The 22,447-nt window shown below is 55.9% G+C and overlaps 1 protein-coding gene across 1 annotated transcript in view; it reads right to left on the bottom strand.

Annotated features, from left to right (window-relative positions):
* NCOR2 (nuclear receptor corepressor 2) overlaps positions 1–22,447 on the bottom strand; it is a 222,054-nt gene that overhangs the window by 178,017 nt on the left and 21,590 nt on the right. The window contains exon 2 of the mRNA XM_082853706.1: positions 13,610–13,656. The gene's annotated coding sequence lies outside the window, so the exon portion shown is untranslated. The remainder of the gene's footprint in view (positions 1–13,609; positions 13,657–22,447) is intronic.

The raw sequence follows: 22,447 nt of genomic DNA on the forward strand, positions 1-22,447 counted from the left end.
CCCCAGGGCTCCCAGATTTGGGCGGTGACTACCCCCTCCCTGGGCAGCCTAGGTTTCCTCATCTGAAAAGCCACTTACAAGATGATTCTGTGGATGTCCATCCGCACAATGAGAGATTCTTCAGCCATAAAAAGGAACGAAGTACTGATTCATGCTACCACGTGGACGCACCTCAAAAACATCAATGGCAAGTGCGAGAGGCCAGACACAAAAGGTCACGTTTTGTATGATCCCATTTATATGAAATGTCCAGAACAGGCAAATCCAGAGAGACAAAGCCAACTGGTGGCTGCCAGGGGCTGCGAGGAGGCAGGATGGGCAGTGAGTGCTGTTGGGTTCAGAGTCCCCTTTTGGGGTGATGGAGATATTTTAGAAGTAGACAGAGGAGGTGGTTGACAGCATTGGTTTTTTGGTTTTTGTTTTCTTTGGGTTTTTGTGGTTGCACCATGTGCGTGGCATGCAGGATCTTAGTCCCCTGACCAGGGACTGAACCCGTGCCCCCTGCAGTGGAAGCGCAGAGTCTTAACCACTGGACCACCAGGGAAGTCCCTGGACAACGTCTGTTTGTTCGATTATTTATTTATTTATTTATGGCTGTGTGGGGTCTTCGTTGCTGTGCACGGGCTTTCCCTAGTTGCAGCGAGCGGGGACTACTCTTTATTGCAGTGCTCGGGCTTCACATTGCGGTGGCTTCTCTTGTTGCGGAGCACGGGCTCTAGGCGTGCAGGCTTCAGTAGTTGCAGCATGCGGGCTCAGTAGTTGTGGCGCACATGCCATCTTCCCAGACCAGGGATCGAACCCATGTCCCCTGCGTTGGCAGGTGGATTCTTAACCACTGCGGCACCAGGGAAGTCCCAACCTTGTTTACATACTAAAAAAACCCAATGAACTGTACACTTTCAAATGGTTAATTTTACGTGATGTGAATTTCGCCTCAATTCAAAATAAATAAAACGGTGGTTTGGTTGAATGGCCACCATTCCAGTCCAGTTTACTGATCTTCTGAAAGCCGTGTCTACCTTTAAGAGTCCCTGACCTCAGGCCTGGAGACATCAGGCATTCAGCAAACATTTATGGAGTGCCAGCGATAGGCACTGGGCACAAAGAATAAGCAGGAACAAGACGAAGATCCCTGCCCTCGTGGGGGTAACCTGGGGAAACGTGAGGAATTCAGCCACAGATAACGATGCGATGAAATTCAAGGAGTGACAGCAGCTATGGACTGGTGGTTTCTGAGGTGGTGACGGCTCGACAGTGGCCTGGATGGAGTAAGAGAGACAGGTGTGGAAACTTCTCAGAGAATAGTATCCGAGCCAAGGAAACAGCCAGGGCAAAGGCCCTCAGGTAAGGCTGCATCGCACTTGGTGAGTTTCCAGGAGCAGCCAGGTGCCGGCGCAGCACGGCAGGGAAGGTCAGCCTACAGGGATCATGTAGGTCTTCAGAGTCCACAAACAGATCTTTACGTGTGATTAAAATAAAATTCAGGGCTTCCCTGGTGGCGCAGTGGTTGAGAGTCCGCCTGCCGATGCAGGGGACGAGGCTCGTGTCCCGGTCTGGGAAGATCCCACATGCCGCGGAGTGGCTGGGCCCGTGAGTTATGGCCACTGGGCATGCGCGTCCGGAGCCCGTGCTCCGCAACGGGAGAGGCCACAACGGTGAGAGGCCCGCGTACCGCAAAAAAAAAACCACAAAAACAAAAACAAATAAATAAATAAATAAATAAAATTCACAACTGCATTAGTTTCCTACGGCTGCTGAAACAAATTACTACAGACTGGACAGCTTGAAGCAAGAGCAGGGTGTTCTTTACAGTGCGGGAGGCCAGCTGCCCCAAATCAAGGTGTCAGCAGAGGTGTGTTCCCCCCAAAGGCTCCTGGGGAGGATCCTTCCTTGCATCTTCCAGCTCCTGGTGGTACCAGGCTTCCTTGGCTTGTGGCCACATCACTCCCCTCTCTGCCTCTATCTTCACATGGCCTGCTCCCCAGCGTGTCTTCTCTTATAAGGACTTTTGTCATCAGATTCAGGGCCCACCCGAATCTAGGATGATCTCATCTTAGACCGTTAACTTGATCACATCTGCAAAGACCCTTTGTCCAAATGAGGTCACATTCACACATTCCAAGTGGATATTTCTTTGGGGGACCACAACTCAAGCCACTGTCACAATCAAGACTCCCAATTCAGCAGCGTCAAATGCCGGGAAACATCCCTCATCTCCTCCTCTCCTTTCCACACTGATTCCAGGGGACCAGGCTGGAAGCTGCAGGGGCAAATGCTTGAGCATCTGGAGGAAATCATCCATCCCCTCTCCCAGGGGGCCCCCTGCAGCTGGCCCTCTCCCGGCCTGAGCCAGACAAGAACAGACCCCAAAGAACCCAGACCCCCTTCCCTGAAAGACGTACCCATGAGCCACTCACAGGCAGTTGGCAGGAAAGGGGCCTCCCTGATGGGGAGCCTTTGCCCCTGAACGGAGACTTCCCCAGACCAAATGCACTGCACTTCATTACTTCTTCCAGGCACAAAAGCATCACAGTTAACCCCTTGGCAGTTGTGGCTAAAGGTAGTGAACTGTCCCTTAGGGCTGGCTTCCCGTGTGCTGTTTTTATTTATTTATTTATTTTTATTTATGGCTGCGCGCAGGCTTTCTCTAGTTGCGGCGAGCGGGGGCTACTCTTCACTGCGGTGCGTGGGCTTCTCATCGCGGTGGCTTCTCTCGTTGCGGAGCACGGGCTCTAGGCGCGCGGGCTTCAGTAGTTGTGGCGTGCGGGCTCAGCAGTTGTAGCTCACAGGCTCTAGAGCGCAGGCTCAGTAGTTGTGGCGCACGGGCTTAGCTGCTCCGTGGCACATGGGATCCTCCCAGACCGGGCCTCGAACCCATGTTCCCTGCATTGGCGGGAGGATTCTTAACCACTGCACCACCAGGGAAGCCCCTCTTTTTATTTTAAAAAGGTGCCGCCCCCACCCCCAGCAGCTGTGAGCTGGCCGCAGGCAGGGCTGATTGCTCACATCGAATGGCAGTGCCACCCTGCAGCCAAGGGCACAGAGCAACTGGCAACGATGGCTGGGGCAGGGGAGCCCACGCCTGCGCAGCAGAGGAAGGAGGAGGTGTCCAGAAAAGCTCCTGGCCGCCACCAGCCAGATGCCGGAACCCAACCCAGGAAGAACAAATTACCCCAGACCAGGGGCACACACCCCCAATGTGCCAGGCACCGGGGAGAACAGCTTTCACACCTGTGTGCTCCTTGATGCCTCACAGCAATCCCACGGGGTGTTATCATCCCCATTTTACAGATGGGGAAACGAAGGAACAGAGAGGTGAAGTGACTTGCCCGAGGACACACAGCTAGTAGTGGCAAAGTCAGGATTTTGACTTTGCCCCCACAGCGGGGGGTGGGGGGGGTGATGCCCAAATCTACATCACTAACCACTAGGGTTTACTATCTCTCAGAACACATTGAGCCCCTCTGGAGGGCTCTGGGAGAAATTCTGCAGCCTCAGGCCTCCACCTTTGGAAATGGTATCTCCCTGGAGGCATTAAACGTGAATTCTCAAGTCTTGGGACCATCTGTGACATTCCCTGGACCGGTCTGCCCAGATTATGGAGGACAAAATATTTTGAGATGAAAGTCACAGCTAAGAACAGAGGCCACAGAATGATGACAGCCAATGATGTGGCCAACAGGGAAGCTCTTTCTGGCACACATAATGTTTTTTTTAAAATTAGGGCATTGCTTATAAAATCCAGATTTCCAGCTTCTCTTGGAAAAAAATCAGAATATCCAGCATGCCAGTTAGCCGCAATCCCCACCCCTCCCTTTTGCCTCATTCCTTTTCCTCAGACTGCGTCTGAGTTTGGGACACTCCTTTCCCTCACCTTGGCCACCCCCCACCCCCAGTGTTAAAAATAGCTGAACAACCACTGAAGGCCTCACTTGGCAAGGAAGTGGCAAAGAGAAACGAGTGCCATTCTTGGGGCTGCAGGTGACTCTCCCTCCCCCCTGGCTTGCTGTGCTGGTGGCATGAACCTGCCTGAGAAGAAGGCCCACACAGAAGGAAGCAGAGCTGAGACAGAGCCAGCTCTCCAAGGTTTGCTTTGAGCCCCTGGGTCCAGCCATGCCTGAACTTGTCCTATCCTGGACTTTGCCATTAGGAGCTCCCATCAGTTCCTCCTTGTGGCCTAAACCTGAATGTGTCTCCACCACAACTCAGGAGCCCTAACTAATCACCCTCAGGTCTCGCCTCAATTGATACTTGTCCAAAGAAGCCCGTCCTGACCACAGGCAAATTCGAAACTTGTTACGCTCCAGTGATACAGCCTGAACTCTGGCCACATGACCCTTACCGCTTAACTGACCCTCTCCCTCTGGACACTAAACTCCTCAAAGGCACGAACCATGCCTGAATTCCATCACTCTGACCCCAGCGGCCTACAAACATCCAGAACATTCCAGTGCCCAATAAATGTAAATTAATCAACCAGCAAAAGAACAAACGGGAGAAACAAAAGCCCCTAAACTTGATTTCTGCCTTAAATGTGGTAAAGGACCCAACCCCTGAGGTCTATAGCACAGCCTCAGATCCAGAGAACTTCTCCTGCTGCCCCTGGCTCTCAGCGTTCCTGAAACATCATGACCCCAGGGCCTTTGCACATGCTGTTCCCCCACACACACACACCCCTAGCTGGCTCATCCCTCTTCCTTGCACAGGTCTGGTTCCTTCTTATGGTCCAGGTCTCAGTTCAACTGCCACCTCCTCAGAGACCACCCTTGATTCCTTTACCTAAGACGAGCCCCCCAGAAAGCAGAGTCGTCCCACCCTGCATTATTCCACAACCAGCATTTCCCTGCCTTGCGGTAGCATGTCTGTTTATTGTACTGCCCATCTCCCCATCAGTCTGTGGGATCCACAAGGCGAGGCCCTGGTGTCTTGTTTGCTGTGTATCACACCCCACTCCCAGGAGGCCATGGGGACACCAGGCTGGCTGCAAGGAGGCAGGAAGCAGACCCTCATGTCCTGACCAGTCCTGACCAGCCCAGAGCAGCTGTTGCATGCCTGAGGGCCCTATGTTACACGGGGAGGCTGGCCCACCGCCGGTGCAGCTCTGCCAAGGGATTCATTCTGGCTCCAGGCTCAGGGAGGGCTGCAGGTGGCGCCTGCACAGACCCCATAATCAACAGCAGGTGCTGTGGAGTCAAGCTTCCTGGGTTCAAATCCCAATTCTGCCAGCTGCCAGCTGTGTGACCTTGGAGAAGCCACTTAACCTCTCTGTGCCCACAGCATCCTTACATACAAAATGGGGATGATAATACTAGCCCCTACCTCGTAGGGCTGCCTCAGGAAGTACATTAGTGAATGTACATGATACATTTAGAACACAGCCTGGCATAAAGTAAATGTGCAGGAATCATTAGAAATTATAGGGTTAATAATAATGATAACGGCAAACTCTCACAGAGCACTAAGGCAAGCAAGAAGTCAGGAAATGTTGGCTTGGGTAATAAATGCAGTATTTGCTCTGTGCCTGGTCCTGTTTGAAGTGCTTTACACAGGAGTTCCTACAAGGTATGTTTGTTATTATTCATTCAATGTGCTTGTTCCAGCTCTTCCAGGCAGCCTCCCCGGATTGCTCCAACCCTCAGGAGCAACATGGACACACACAATTCCTCATGTGAGTCCGTCCTCAACTCCCCTCTCCGTCCCAGGCTACAGGGAGGGGCAGGAGAGCCCCCAAACCCCACGAGACTGAAGTCAGCACAAGGGTGTACATGCCCCACACCAGCCCAAGCTGCAGCCCCTGCTGGACTCCCTAAAATGCAGGCCCCATCGAGCACCCCAGAAAGTGAAACATGCTCCCTCACCGCAGTCTGCAGTGGGGCAACTCCTGGTGGAGGCCTGGGCATCCCAAGGGCATCCCAAGGGCATCCCAAGGGCTCAGGCCCCACCGCCCCTGACAGGGTCAGATGTCTGAGACACAGGGCACACCGTGAAAGAGGCAGTGACTTTGGCTGGGGGTCTGGGGTCTGCGTAGATGGCGTGTGAGAACAATACTGCCCCTCCAGCCACTGCCATCCTTTCTGTCCCCTAAATGATATGGGTGCAGCTGGTCTCCTGGCCACCCAGCACAGCAAGGACCCCAGCGAAGCTAGCCTTTGGCGTGCACAGGCCCTTCACTTCTCGGACAGGAGAGGCAGACCCCTCCATGCCAGGGACCTGATGTGGCCCCAAACCAGGTGGTAAGAGCTGGTTAGAATGCCGGCCCCAGCACCCACCTGCTGTGTGACCTCACTCAAGTCCCTCCACCTCACTGAGTCTCAGTTTCCTCATCTGGAAAATGGGTCTAACGATCATTATCACAGGCAGGACAACGAGTGTCCAAAGAGACAGCAAATCAAAGCCACAAAAAAAGAAAGAGAAGATCTAGAAAGAGGCTATTTTAATTTCTGCAAATGGGCTTTTGCTTTGTCATTAAATGAAACAAAATTTTATTTCATGGTTCAGAATGGTTTCTGTTTGGATTTACGGCAGTCCTGGAAGGAATGAGCTGATCTTTTCAGCATTTAAGCCTCTGGGTGCCTTGAGCCACCCTAAGTTAGCATCTCCCTCAAAGGGCACACGCTCAGCAGAGACAGCGCTCCAGGTAACCCACACAAGAGGACCTGGAGGCCAAGTCAGAAGACCTGGAAGGATGCGGGCTCTGGGGCAGACAGACTGGGTTCGAAACTCACTGGCTGTGTGACCTCAGGCAAGTCACTTAAGCTCTTTGCTCCTCAGTTTCTTCATCTGTAAAGTAGGAATGACAACAATCCCTACTTCACAGGGGGGTTGAAAGATTATATAAACTATAACAGGTAAAGTGCAACATGGTTACTGTGATAAACCCTGTTACTGTTATTGCTGTCATTTGCTGCAATTTCAAAAGGTTTAGAAACCCAACTGCAGGATAAAGACAAGTCCCCTGGGATCCCTGGTGTCTGGGGGACCACCACCACCCAGCTCTCACTGGGAGCCCAGAAAGGCAGCGCCTCCCTCCTCCTTCCAGCTGGGGGCAGGGATTCCTATCAGACGGAAAGAGATACATGTCAGAGCTGAAGATTAAAAACAAGTACAATTATCGGGCAGGCATCCATCCATAATTATGAATTTGATGTAATTAGGCACCCCACTAACTTCATTACTTATTTATTTACGGGATTGCTTATTTAATTTACAGGACTCCTTCTCTGAAAAGTCATCTTGGCTAACACCCCTCGGGCGAGGGAGGAGGGGACCCCCTCCTCTGTCCCCACCCCCACTCCCCATGCTCCTGCCTCGCCCCAAAATAGCTCCCCAGAAGACCTCCGTGACTGAGACGCAAAGCCTGACATTCACTCAACGGTGCTCAGTGCCAGCCTGGAAGGTGGAAGGTGCAAAACATCCTTTACACCTTCATCTCTCCAGCAGAGGAAACCCAGGGGGAAGAAGGGTGATTCTAGGCACCGCCACCCTGTCACCAATTCCTGACGTGACCCTCTGAACCAGCAAGCACATCGGTGCACCCAGTGGGGCTGGTACTTCCCAGCTTGGAGAAGAAGAAAGCACCCAGCTCTCGCCAAATGACCTTCGATAAGTCACCTGACTTCTCAGACCCTCTCTTTCCTCAACTGTCAAATGGGATTATTAAGAACAACACTCACAAGCTAGCTAACCCTAAAACCCCCAACTGCTGCTAGTTATTGCTACCCTGTGGCCTCAGCCAATGCAATAAGGCAAGAAAAAGCAAAGTGGTTTAAAGACTTTCTAGCTTCATTCATTAATAGCCAAGAACTAGAAGCAACCTAAAGGTCCATCAACTCATGAACTGCACACAATGACAAGTGAATCTCAAAAACTTCATGCAGGGTGAAAGAACCCAAACCCCAAAAAGTACATACTTTATGATAATTTTATTATGAAAACCTAGAAGATTCTATAACCTCTATGACAGCAGATCAGCGGTTGCTTCTGGTGCAGGGTGGGTGGAGATTCTTTTGGGGGTGATGGAGACGCTCTACAACCTGATGGTGGTGGTTATAGGAATGTTTACATTTGTCAAAACTCACAGGAATGAACCCTTAAAATGGGTGTATCTTATTACAGGTTAATTACATCTCAATAGGCTTTTTTTTTTTTTAACTGTAACAGAAAAATATATACATATATTATTAACACCACTAACTCCAATCCCCATGCCCAGGTCAGGTCTGCTGGTTCCTTCACTGCCCCTCAAGTTCCCCCAAAGCCCCTGATGTATGAGCCCTGGACAAGTCAGGTAAGGACTGAATCCCAGATTTAGCCCTTCCTTCCTGGGTCATTTAGGGCAAATCACTTTGCCTCTCTGCCTGTCATCTACAAAAGCAGGTTATAAGTAGCATGGTCCTTGGGGAGTTACTGTACACTAAAATGAACCAAGGTAAAGCTACCTGCTGCAGGCTCCGGCATACAGCAGGGGCCTCGTTACTGCTGCTGCTAAATGATGAACGGGCACGCTCCAGGCCCAGTGTGGACAGGGCTGGCCAGGATTCTTGTCCCCCCACCATACATAAGCCCCCGGCCACAAGGCTCCCAGCCTGGGTAGCTGCCTCCACCACTGAAGGGTCCAGGCTGCCAGGGTTCCAGCATTTAACTGACGCCTGCTGTCCAGGACAGGACAAGTCTCCTTGACTCCACTCAACTCACTCCTCCCGGGAGAGCGGACACAAAAGGATGAGGGCCCTGTGGAGAGGAGCTGGCCCTGAGGGCGGGACAGTATGCCCTAGAGGTCACTTGGGGACAGGAGCTGGCCGGCAGAGAAGACATCCTGATGGAGAAGGGGCGTCCTGGCAGTCAGGCCATCACATATACACCAACTGGGGCAGGACAGGGTCACCCCAGAGCCCACTCATTTACGTAAGAGAAAAGACAATAGGAAAAGGACGGCAGGGAGGGGGCTTCAGGGACTGAGGGGCTCTGTGCCAGCTCCCATGCGCCTGTCTGAAGGCGGCTGCTGCTGCCCTGGGAGTGATGGAGCAGGTAGGCAGCGCCTGGCAGCCATGGCAGGAGGGGCGTCCCTCGGGCCCGATTAGAGGGCCAGCCGCAGACAGACGCGCTCAACTGTCAGCCTCGTCCTCCCAGCCCGCCATCAGAGGCACCATTAATTGCTGTCATTTGAGGGTGGCCTGTGGGGAGAAGGAGGGGGGCTGCGGGAAGGGGAGGGGAAGGAAAAAGAAGGAGGAGGGAGAGGTGGGGGATGCAGGGAGGAGGGGAAGTGGGGGGAAGGAGGGGGAAGGACAGCTTGCCCAGGGCTGAGCATCCTGAGCTGGAAGGAGAGCGAACCACCCGTACATTCTCCTCCTCCACCCAATGAAGGGACCAGCGCCCCCCAACTAGGGGCAGAGCTCGTCGACCCACTGCCCAGGTGGGGCAACTAGAGTCCAGAGAGGTGTGATTCTGCCCATCCCAGCCCTGTGAACGTCCCCCGCCGTCCCCAGGGGATCCAGAAAGCCCGGCCGCCCCCCTCCCATCCACCTTCAGCCTCCACCCACCCCCAACCCCTCCCCCCTCCTCTCTTTGCTACCAGGCACCGTGCTGGGAGAGGTTCAAGGCTGGGGCAAAACCCACTTTCCCACGGTGCCCCGCACTCACACAGCTCCCCCGCCCAGGATACCCAGCGCTCCCCTCCACCACCTCCACCACCGCAGGGTCAAAGCCTCCACGCCACCTCCTCCCAGGACCGCCACCCTCACAAAAGATTCTGGAGCTGGGCTCCCTCTGCCTCTTGCACACAGGGGATGTCACATCACCTCCCTGTGCCTCCGTTTCCTCATCTGTAGAATGGGCATAAGGACAGTGCAGTGCTGAAGTGTTTGCTGCTGTTACATGATCACCCAGGACTTCTGTCCTCCCCGACCCGCACGCGTCTCCCCTTCTGCCTCTTACTGTGGTTCTTTCCCAGAAGTGCCTGCCCCCCTGCCCCTGACTCCGGGCCCACCAGACCCAGCCCAGCCACCCCCCCAAGATGAGGGGGTCTCAAAAGGCCTCCCACGTGGGGTCCATATTGTGCCTCTGCCTTCAGGAGGGGAACACAAAGCATCTGCCCGGCCTCCATGCCCCCCGGTGGTCCCGCTGCCAGACGCCCCTGCCTGTCCCCAGACAGGCCTTGTCTCTGGGCTGAGGAGCCCCTTGGGTCCTGCCAGGGGGCTCTCCTCAGAGCACTGGAGTCCTCGGCAGGGGGAGGGACCCCCTCCGCCCCCTCCCCCGTCTGTCTGCCTCGGCCTCCCTCAGACGTGATGGATCGCCCCAGAGGAGGAAACTAAGTGCTTGCAGACAAAAAGCCCTTTTATCGTCCTCGGGTGGGCCACCGGAGTGACAAGCGGATAACAGCCACAGGAGGAAGGCTCTCCGTCAGGTCTGCGGTGCAGATGGATGGAGGACGGAGAGGCAGAGGAGAGGGAGGGAAGAGCACCCCAGGCAAGGCTGCCTTCCTTCCAACTTCCAAGGCACCGAGAACGCCAGGTAGAAAACCCGGCTGGGCTGATCACTCTGGGGGGACCACCACCGGTGTCCCCCATGTTCCAAGATAAAACCCATCTCTGTGGGGCCCAGGGCCTGGCTCAGGAAGCAGGCAACCTCCAAGGCTGTCCCTCCCTCCTGCCTACTGGGGGCCCCCAAAGGCTCAGGAACAAAGGAGCGAGGCCTGACTCATGCAAACTCCTGCAATCCAGGAGGCCCATTCCACACAGCCTCAGGGCCTTTGCATGGGCTGTTCCCTCTGCCTGGAAACCCTTCCTCCAGAGACCTGCAGGCTCCCTTGCCTCCTCCTGCAGGTCTTTGCTCAAATGCCACCTTCTCAGGGAGGCCCACCCTGACCCCCCCATTTGAAACTGCAACCCCAGATCACCCACACACTCCCCAAACCCCCTCTCTGCTGGTTCTTCACCCCAGCGCGCCCCACCGAAGGGCACACTACGTATCTGACTCGTGAACTGTCTGCCTCACCCAGGGAGGACGGGATTCTTGTCCAGCTTATTCCCAGCTCTATCTCCAGCACCCAGAAAAGGGCCCAGCACACAGTAGGTGCTTTAGAAAGAATCGTTCAATGAATGAAGAAAATTAAAATCTCCCAACAGCAGCCGGTCCTGAGCCAGGACGTGCCCAGTAGTGCCCTCAGCAATCCTTGGAGGACAACCATTTGACAGACGAGGAAGCCAAGGCACAGAAGTGTCTCAGCTCCCTGGGATTTGCACCCAGGTCTGCAGGAGGCCCGCCCACTGCAGAACCACCCCAGAGACCCAGGACGCCAGTCCACGGCTGGGTGTCACAGACAAGGACTGAAACCCGCCCCTAACCTGCTTCTCGGCGCTGCAGCCTCAGGGAGGCCCCTTCCTATCTCTCAGCCTCAGTTTGCCCCTCTGCAAAATGGGGTTGCACAGGTAACCACCTCCGCCCACTGTCCCTCCCAGGACGCTGCCCTCCAGTCGCTACCGCACTGGTGTGGCCCTGATGAGGGAACAGCAGTCAGAAGTGCTAAGCAGAGAGCGCCAGATCTTGACCCCATCGTGGACGCCAAGGGTGGGGCTGGGGGCTCCTCAGACCCTCCTCCGGCCTTCCTTGGGGCCAGGCCTGGCTGACAACCCTTCCCAGCCCTAGAAGAACAGCTCAGTCAGTAAGAGGTAAAGAAAGATGCTGGGAGCGCTGAGTGAGCGCTTCCTACCTACTAAGCACTGGTGCTCGCAGCAGCCCACGCCCCACATCCCGAGCCCCAGCAGCTGAACAGTGCTCGGTGACACAGAGCCAGCAAGGGGTCAAGCTGTCATTTGCGGGGGGCCAGTGCCTGCGCCCCAGCAGCTGCACCCACTGACGAGCCCTTCCTCACTGGCACGGACAGGGGCTAGGCACCCCACATGCCCTCCAGATGTGTTTCCACTGCTTCCCCAAATGGCCTGACTCTCCAGAAGCCTGGGGGGTGGGGGGTGGGGGTGGGGCATTTCCTCACCACGCCCACAGGGGGTCTCTGGCCACATGACTGCCTCTCCCAGGCCTGGGTCAGCTGGTCACCCTGTCCCCGCGGGGCAAGGACAAGACACAGGGAGGGGACCCGCAGATTCAGCTCCCTCCTCTGCCAGGGCTCCCGGCCGCTTCAACAAAAATACAGAAACCAAAAATCTCAGCAACGATCACCAGCTCTGTGGGGGGATTTGATTCCACCCCCATTTTACAGATGGGGAAACTGAGGCACTGGGTGGCTCGGGACCCTGCCCAAGGTCACGCAGATAACAAGCGGCAGACAGAGATATGCACTCAGGCAACCAGGCTCCAGGGTCCCCGCCTGGGACCACTTGCCTCTCCTGGTTGAAAAGAATATAAAATAAAAGATGCCTCCCTCTCCCACCAGCCAGGCCAGTACCTGAATCCCCTCCTCCAAGCCTGTGCTGGGAATTCCATGGCGCTCTCACTGCTGGGGCCCGGGTTTGATCCCTGGTCGGGGAACTAAGACTCCACAAGCCGCACCACGTGGCCAAAAAAACAAAACAAAAACAAACAAACAAAAAACAAACAAGCCTGTGCCCACCCCACTGACCCTCACCTGGACTGCCTTCCCTCTCCCTGACACCCCAAACTCTGCCAGTGCCCCTAGGACCGCTCTCCACTCCCCCTGATAGAGAAGCTTTCTGGGGAGACCCCTGCCGTCAGATGTACCAGGTCGGCGGGGGGACAGGGAGGGCAGTGGGCACAGACCAGCCCCACATGGGCCTCAGTCTGCTTGGCTGTAAAATGGGTACATTGGGGAGGAATCTGCCAGGTTCCCTGGGAGAGTCAAAGAATTAGCCCCCGCTCTTTGCTTCCAGCTGAGACGTGGCACAGGTGACCCATCTGTGCGTCGGTTTCCCCTTTTATAAAATGAGGATAACAGCCCATTTTGGAGCAGCTGTGAGGGTCACAAGACACAGTGGCGTGAAAAGCACTGTGGTGATGGGCTTTTGAGCAGCTCCTCTGTGCTAGGCGCTGCTCCCTATCAGCTCATTTAATTGTCACAGCAACCCTACGAGGGGACCCTCATTACCCCAGTCTACAGACAGGGAAATGGAGGCACAGGGAGATGAGTGACTTGTCCTGGGCGCCCAGCATGAAAGTGGCAGTGCCGGGACTGGAACCCCGGCTCCCCTGCTGGGCACGGCGACCACGGTGGCACACAGGAGTCTGGCTCGAGGGCCTCCTCCAACGTCCAACATCCCAACTCGAGGGCCAGCACACAGGCTCCACCCTCTCTGAGCCTGCAGCCCACCATCAGGGCACAGAAGCAATGTGGCCATGAACCCCAGAGACAGAGAAAACCCACTGTCACACAGCTGCACTGCTGGGACAACCCCTTCTCCCAGGCACCATCTGTACACCAATGCACTCAGCCAGAAAATACCCCATCCCAGGGGAACCCACAACCTCCACCCTGGGCAACACTGCTGCCCAGACCCCACCCCACAAGGCCACACAGAGCCCACCACCACATCCGCCAACAGAACCTGGTACCCCAGCAACTGCCAACGCCCTGTCCACGAGAAGGTCCCAGCAATACGAACCCGCTGGAGACAGCAAGGAGGGATAGATGTGAACCTACCAGAAACAGCCACCAGCAATGCTGTGTCCTCAAAGACTCTGGGGGACCTGCAGGGGAAAACACGGGTCTTGTTAGCAAGGATCACAGTATCCCCATGAATGGGCTAAGGTATGACCACATCAATGTGCAGGTAGAGACGGCAAGGTCCACTGGCCTGGACTTGGGGCACTGTGTACATCAGGCCAGGTGTTTCTCCACGACAACCCCATGAGGTGGTACTGCTACCCCATTTGACAGAGGGGGAAACTGAGGTTCAGAGAATCAAAGTCTCATGCCCCAGGTCCCACAGCTAGGAAGTCACAGAGCTGGGATTCCAATCTGAACTATGTGGTTATAAAGGCAGCTCACACCCCAGCCAAACCCCCAGGGGACCCCGGGCCCAGATCACACTGTCGCTGTGAAAATCCCCCATTAACTTCTCAGGGGACCCTATGAAAAGTCAGTAAGTGACACCTGATGGAGGGGTGGGCCTACGACTCTCATTCAAGAATTTCTGAGTCACCATTCAAAGTCAAAACCAGCACAATAAACACTAGTGTCCAGAATATAAAAAGCACGCTCACAAATAAATAAGAGCCAATCAACCCAACAGAAAAATGGGCAAAAAGACTTGATAGAACTTCACAGAAGTGGATATAGAAATGGCCAATAAGCACATGAAAAGATGGTCAATATCATCAGTCATCAGGAAAGTGCAAACTAAGAGACCACTACACACCCACCTGGATGGCTAAAATAAGACAGACAATGCCAAGTGCTGACGAGGATGCAGAGCAACTGGAATTCTCAGACGTCACTACTTCAGTGCAAAATGTGCAACTACTTTGGAAAACAGCTTGGCAGTTTCTTACCAAGTTAAACATACATTTGGGTGACCATGTGACCCACCAACTCCACTGCTGGGTATGTACCCAAGAAAAATGAAAACATATGCTCCTACAAAGATGTGTACATGAATGTTCATAACAGCTTTAATGATAACCACAAAAAACTGAACACAGTCCATCCGTAGATGAAGGGATAAACAGATAGCGGTACATCCATACCATGGAATACTACCCCACAATAAAATGGGACAAACTACAGACACACAACCACATGGAGGGATGTCAGACTCAGAGGCTAAGCACACGCGAGGATTCCATTTATAAGATTCTGGGAATGGCAAGACTCTACTTTCACGAGTAGAGAGGTCTGCAGGGGCAGTCACACTAGAACAAAAAGATGATTCCCACAAAAGTTAGGATGTTAAGCACCTCTGGAGAGAAGACCACATGTGACTCCTTCACAATTATTCATTAATCTGCAGCCACGTGTTTATGCATTCTTTTTTTTTTTTTGGCTGTGCTGTGCGGCACGTAGGATCTTAGTTCCCCAACCGGGGATTGAATCCCTGCCCCCTGCATTGGGAGTGTGGAGTCTTAACCACTGGAGAGCCAGGGAATTCCCTATGCATTCTTTATTGTGTTAGCTTCTGCAAGAAAAAGAACAAGTAAACAAATAGTAACGGGCAGACCACTAGAGAGAGACCAAAACCCTGGCTGTGGTCCCAGCTCCTCTACTAACGGCTGTGACCTTGGAGTCTCTGACCTTGGTTTTCCCATCCAGAAAATGGGCCCACTCCCCATGGCTGTCTCCAAGACCCGTCCATTCGCAAACATCTCAGCCTCGAGTGGACATTTAGGGAACCCCTTCTGCACCCCTTGCCCCCCACCCAGGGATCAAAGGCGAGTGGAGCTGCGGCTTCCGGCTCTCACAAGGCTGAGGCAGCTGCATGCAGGGCTCAGGCTCTGGGCCCAGGCTCCCTGAGTTCAAATCTGGGATCTGCCCTTCCTAGCTGTGCACCCTGGGACAAGTAGCTTCACCTCTCCGAGCCTCAGTTTCTTCATCTCTAAAATGGAAACGAGGGGGACTTCCCTGGTGGTCTAGTGGTTAGGACTCCACGCTTTCACTGCCGAGGACCCGGGTTTGATACCTGGTTGGGGAACTGATATCCCACAAGTTACATGGCGTGGCCAAAAAAATTTTTTTAATTTTTAAAAATGGGAACGATGATACATTAAAAACACCAACCTTACAGGGATGCCGTGGAGGTAAAGTGCTTTCAGAGCCAGCGTGGGCTCACTAGCAGCAGTCAGTTCCTGCGGGGCGTTCTATGACCCCAAGGCAGGGGCTGGCAGCTAAGCTCCAAGACCCCAAGGAGCCCTAAAAGGGGCAGCTGCAGGCGGCACATGGGGAAGGACCCCGCCCCTTCTTTCCTGTCCTTTTAAGGTTTTTTTCCGCTACAGTGCCTCCAGGCTTGACACTTGTCCTGCCATCTGCGGCAGCTCCAGAGACAGGGCCCTGCAGGAAGACTGGAAACAGGAAGGCCCAGGCATGTCTCCGTAGCCATCCCAGCCTCCCAGAAGCCTCTGTGGCCAGCCCCCTGCAGCAGGTCCTGCAAAGGGCTCAGGTGGGGTCAGGTGGCTGGGCGCTCTCCCCAGGCACCACTGTGGAAGGGTTGGGAGATCAGACCCCACCTGCTTCCCACCATCTCCCAGCCCCAGCCAGTCCCCCCTGCAGTCCCCCAATGGACACAAAGCACCTGATGGCGTGAGGTCAAGACCGGCCTGGGCCGGCCGCAGGGGGCCATACAGAGCATCTCCCAGCAATGCCCACAACACGCAGGTCCAGAGAGCAGTTCCCAGCCTAGAAAACTGGGGGACTTCCCAGGAGAAGCGACGGCCACGCTGTGCCCCACGGAGGAAGGTGAAAGGTGCGAGAGGATGGGGGATGCGGGCAGAGAACAGCTGATCACAGCATGCGAGGCTGGAAGGAAGCGGAGCGGAGAGAGTGTGTGTGTGAACCGGGTGGGCAGGGCTGATCGCCGCAGGGCCCCTCGGATTGGGATTTTATTCCCAGGGGCAGGGAGACCCTTAGGAGGGTTTCGCATGCAGAGAAGGGACAAGTCCCACTGGAATTTGGAGAGTGCATTCGGGCTGTGGAGTGGAGGACGGGTGAGGGTGGAAGCGGGACAAGCGAATGGGATGGAGAGCATTTTGCAAGTAGAATTCACGCGGGCGGGCGAGGGATGGAAGGGGAGCCTTGGCGGCTGTGCTGGGCTCCCGGCTTGGACAGCGACAGCTCTGGGTGGGGGAGGGAAGGAGAACCACATGCACTTCCTGTGGCCTTGCTGTGCTCGGGCTGCTTCCCGGGTACCTCACGTAATCCTCACAACCACCCCGGGAGGGAGGGAGGGAGGGAGGGATGGGGGCTTCTGTTTCCAGGCCAGGAAGCCGATGTTCAGCAGTAACTCACTCAAGGTCAGGAAGGGAAGGGAAAGAACCAGGATTTGAACCCAGGTCCAAGCGCTTTAAGCCTCGGGAGCCAGGGCACTGGTGGGGGGACCCTCCTTGAGCGTGAACAAGGAGAGCGGGAGTGGGGAGGTGGCCACTCCCAGGCTGACCCCAGGCACCCCCAGCAGGGAGGGGGCTCAACAGCTCCCTAAGCAGAGCTGCACCCAGTGGGACCTCCGTGGGCCCTGAAGGTCCCCGGGTCCCTGGGCCTCCTAGGAGGGGGGCGGCTCTGACCCCTGTGCAAGGGGCTCAAGCCAGGGAGCAGACCCTCTCATTCAAGGTCTCAGTCACGCTCGTGCGGACACTGCTGCACATCCTCAGTCACACACGCACATACTCACGGCCTCATTCACTCACTTGTTCACACTCGTGCACGCCTGCGCACACTGTGCTCCCACACACTCCCACACACGCACGCTTGGCCCAGGAAGGCTCCGCGGGGGAGCCAGCCCCCCGCACCGTGTTTCCAGCCATGGTCCTGTCGTGGCCCAGCCCAACTGCTGAATCCCAGCCACAACCTCCTCTCCCCCCACCCCTGGGGGAGAGAGTGGGGGAGGGAAGGAAGGGGGGCTGACCAGACTGGTTTCCCAGCAAAGCAGATAGAGGAAAGAGGACGGCTTCCAAAGGTTCCCCTCCCCCAGGCCCTCGGTAACCCTCCCTTAAGCACTTCAACAGCTCCCCAGGGCCCACGGGCTGAGACCTGCCCCCACATGGCACCAAGCCCCCAAACAAGCCCCATCAGGCCCCCCTCAGAGCTTTGGCCCTCAACTCTGCCATTTGCCCTCCCACCCCCTCCTCTGCCTTCCCAGCACCAGCATAACACTGCCTTTTTCCTCCTCCAGGAAGCCCACCCAGATTACCCCAGCCACAGAGGCTGACCCAAAGTGTCCATCCACCCCGCTCGGAGACAGGAAGCTAGCAGTCCAAGGCCACACAGGTGCAGGAGGGCAGAGCCAGTTGGGTTCAAACCCAGAGAGAGCTGTCCAGCTTTGACTGGGATACCAGCATCAACCTTCGGCCAGTTGACAAGCTTGACAGAGCCCCTGCACAGGGATGGAGCCATGAATACGAAAGACAAGGGTCCTCAGGGGACACGGTCACACCTACCCACACTCAAATACCACACAGATACATCAAGAAAAGAGCAAGATGGGGAATTCCCTGATGGTCCAGTTGTTAGGACTCCAAGCTTTCAGTGCCAACGGCACAGGGTTCAGTCCCTGGTCCGGGAACTTCGATCCCAGAGCTGTGTGGCGAGGCCAAAAATAAAAAAATAAAATAAAGAGAAAGAAAAAAGAAAAGAGCCAGATGACGTCAAAGGGCAGTGACTGAAGTAACAGGCATAAACCAGCATAAACCTGCAATGAATGACAGGCGTGATGGGGGATGGGGGAGGACTAGAAGACAGGTAGGGTCTCCCAGGAGGTGACACTGGAGCCCAGGGCTGAAGAGATAAGGAGGAAGGCGCAGCAAATGCAGAGGCCTGGAGACAGGACCGAGCTAAACTGGAAGCAGTGGTGGACGGGGCGAGGCGGGGGGCGATACCGGCCTGGGTTTTGTTTCCAGGGCGAGGCCACGGGAGGGGAGGGGCACATTCGGATCTAACACATGACCAAGTAGAACAGCGTGAGGCATGGCCAGGGAGGACACTTCTGTGTCAATCCCTGTCGGCTCCATGGAGGTGGTGTCCTCTTCCCCAGGCCAAGCCTCAGCCTCTCTCTGCACTGGAGTCTCTCCTAAGGTCAGAACCTGAGGGCTGAAGTCTCAGTGCCAGGCAAGTGCTTGGTAGTTGAACCTCAGTACCTCCAAACCTTTCCCACCAGGCTGTGCTATAGCCACCCAGAGGCAAGGCCCCGACCCCACTGGCCCCTTGAGGCCCTAGCAACACCGGGCCTTTGCCTCCACCTGCTCCTGGGCAGGTTGCTAAAAGTGATTGCACAGGCCAGGGCTCAGAACAAATCCTCCCTCCCAGCCCAGCCTCCTCTGGGCCTCCAGCCACGTGGGCCGTACCCTTGGCAGGGCCCCAGGAGGCACACTTTCCAGGTGTGAGAAGGAGAGGGGTGTTGATAGAGCCCCCGCAGTGCCTGCAGACGGGCAAGGCAGTGACAGAGGCAGCCGGGGTGCCAGTCCTGGCTCGGCCACTCCTGCACTGGACACCCAAGTCACTTCATATCCCCGTGCTTCTATTTCGCCGTCTCTAAACTGAGGGACGGTAACAGTGTCCCTTCGAAGGGCTGCTGTGGCCACTAAATGAGTTAATACAGCAGAGCTCCTTAGAGCAGTGCCTGGCTCAGCGTAGGCCTCAACAAGCTTATTAATCACAGTACGCGCTTTCTGCAGCTCCCCACTTCAGGACCCTCACAGCAACACTCCAGAGAAATGGGGAAACAGAGAAACTGAGGCATGGAATGGCCACCTGTCCCAAGTCTCTCAGCTGGAAGCAAAAGAAAAAAGCTGGGACATGAACCCTTTCTTGAATCCCCTGACCCACCCCCGCTCCCAGGGACCCTGGCAAATTCCTCCCCAGTGTGCTCATTTCACAGCTAAACAGACCCGTATCAGACAGGTCTGTGCCCACAATTTGCCCTGGTATAAGTGATAGCAAGTTGTCTCTCCAAAGAACTCCTACACATCCCTCAAAGCCCAGCTTATGATGTCCTCTCCCCTCCCCTCGATGTTATAAGCCTTTCCAGTTAGTCCAGTCATATCCTGGCCCTCACTGCCATCTCACCCAAAAACTCTGCCTGGCCACCTCCAGCAGACCCTGAGCCTTCCAGGAAAGGGCCTGCCTTATCCCTCACTGAGGCCACAAGGCCTGACGCAAAGGCAGATGCACAGTGGGAACAGCAGGGTGAGGCTCAGAGTAAAAGAGACTGCATACAGAAGAGGGTTCAGCACAGTAGGGCCAACGCTGTGAGGTGCAGCTGACAGCAGGGCTGAGAGAAGGCCTGGCACACAGTGGGCCCAGCCGACTCACAACAGACTTAACACAGTGCCCGGTGCACAGTGGGGCCAGGATCACAGAAGGCACTGGGGGAGGCCTGGACCTGCCTGCCGTCTTTCACCCAATCCCTGCACTCCCCACCGCTGAAAAGCCCCCCATGCGCCTCCCATACCCATGCGAGTCCCAACTACACTCACAAGCCCAACGGCCTCCTCCTCCAGGCAGCCCACACTCCCTCATACTCAGCTACATGCAATCTGGCTGCAGTCACAAAACCAACAACAACGGCAATAATAACAGTGGCCATAACTAGCGTTTAGTTACTCCTGTGAGGACACCAAGCTGAGCCTTTACATACTCATTTAACTCTCGACAACCTTTCAGGTAGGCTATTTTATTTATTTTATTATTTTTTTTTTAAAAGTCTACAGAGCATTTTTTTTTTTGCCCGCGCCGCATGGCATGCGGGATCTTAGTTCCCTGACCAGGGATCAAACCTGTGCCCCCTGCTGTGGAAGCGTGGAGTGTTAACCACTGGACTGCCAAGGAAGTCCCCAGGTAGGTTATGTTATTATCCCCATTTTACAGATGAGGAAACTGAGACTTGGGGGGGCGGGTTGAGTCACTTGTCCCAGGGGTTATACAGCTGATGAGAGAAGTCAGGACGGGCACCCAGGCGGCCTTAACCGTGCACACGGGGCTGAGCGCTGTTACTGTTAGTGGTACCCTTACCCTATGTTCTCAGACCCTGAGCCGGGCAGCAGGAACCCGACTTAACCCTCCCTGCAGCCTCCTGAGCTGCTGCTACCCATTTCCTGGATGGACAGACTGAGGCTCCAAGAGGGGATCACACAGCCAGGCTGCCACCCACTTCAGTGGTTCCCCACCCCACCCCCGGGGGCGGGTTCTCCACAATTCTCTCCCCAGTCAGTGCAGAGGCCAGAAGCCAGCGCCTGACGAGAAGCAGGAGCCACAACTCACCCACAATAGCCCTCCCCAGTCATCACCTCCTCCCAGGGCAGGACCCCCCGCCAGGCTCTGCCGCGCCAGCCCAGGAGCCTCGGCACCAGCCCTCAGAGAGGAGACGCTCCACCTGCAGCTCCCGCTGTCCCATCTCAACCCTCTCAGTGGGCACAGGTCAAGTTCGACCAATCTGCCAATGAGCCCGGGAGGCTGGGACAAGGTCCCTGCCCAGGACCGTCCGGGCTGGAACCAGGTCCCCGAGCCAGCCTTGGAGAAAAGATGCTCCTCCACCTGCAGCCCCTGCCTTCCCATCTCAAACCCCCTCAGTGGGCACAGGTCAAGTTCTACAAAATCATCCAGGGCCCAGGGGCTGCTGCAATGCCCGCCACTTTGAGGAAAGGGAAGTGATGCCCACGTGAGCCTCCATGTGGCAGCGTGAACCATACGAGGCCAAGATGAGCAAAAGCCACGAAACGTGTTCTACCGACGCCCTAAACGCGATCCCGCAGATCCGGGCATTGCCCCCAGTGGGCAGGCATAACTTCCGGAAGCCATCTCTGCAGGCTGGATTTGGGGACTTCAGGTACAGTGTGACCCAGGCACCCAGGGCAGGAGCAGGCCAGGGTCCTGAGGTGTTAGGGTGTGGGGGACCTAACGCCCCTCCCAGAGCTGCCTGGGTCTGCCAGACACGTCTCTTCACACCCGATGAACAGGGAAGTCTCCCCTGTCCCCTGGGACCGGGTGTGGCCCTTCCCTGTCACTGTCGTAGCAAGCAGCCCAGACAGCCAGAGCGGGAGGGAGGCAGCTCTTCCACTTAGAAGCCACTGGGATATTTTATTTTCCTTCTCAAGTGACAGCTGAGGCCGGCTCTCCTTGAAGCTGCGGAGAGGCAATCATGGAGAGTTCACCCAGGTCTCTGATTCCCCACCAGCCTGCAGCAGCCGGCGACTGCCGGGGCGTGGGGGCAGGGCAGTGGCGCAGCAAAGCCAAGGCTACAGCCAGCGTGGATGTGAGTGGACAGGGCCTGGGGGAGGACAAAAGGGGAGGAGGGGCTGTGGCCCAACAGAGGGGGACACGTGGGCCCACCCAAAGGGGGCACAGCCCATCCAACCATGGGGGCCACGGCCCCACTCCAGGGGGCTCAGGCCCATCCAAGGGGGGCACACTGTCAGGAGGAGAATGAGGATCCGCACTGACCCTGACCGCAGGCCCTCCAGCCCCCGGTCCACCTATCCGGGCTCCCAAAAGAGACCTGCGCTGATCACAGGCCAAACAACCACGATGGTCACCACAGCAATAATAATAGCCCCTCCTGCATGCACAGTCACCGTGTGCCAGGTCCTGGGCCGTCTATCCTGACCCCATTTCACAGATGGGGAAATTGAGGCCCAAAGAAGTTCAGGAACCTGCCCGAGATGGCACAGCCGGGGGCGGGCAGGGAGATGGGGGCCCGGGCGTCCTGCCTCGGCTGCCCCATTCTGCCCCCACTCCACCCTCAATTTGGCCCCAGAACACACTGCTTAGAAACCTCCCGCCCACCTCCTCGCTGCGGGGTGTGGGGCCATCTGCAGAGACAGCAGCCGACAAGAGCAATTA

The sequence above is a fragment of the Leucopleurus acutus genome (assembly GCF_964270905.1).
Source record: "Leucopleurus acutus genome assembly, chromosome: 13".
NCBI lineage: Eukaryota > Metazoa > Chordata > Mammalia > Artiodactyla > Delphinidae > Leucopleurus > Leucopleurus acutus.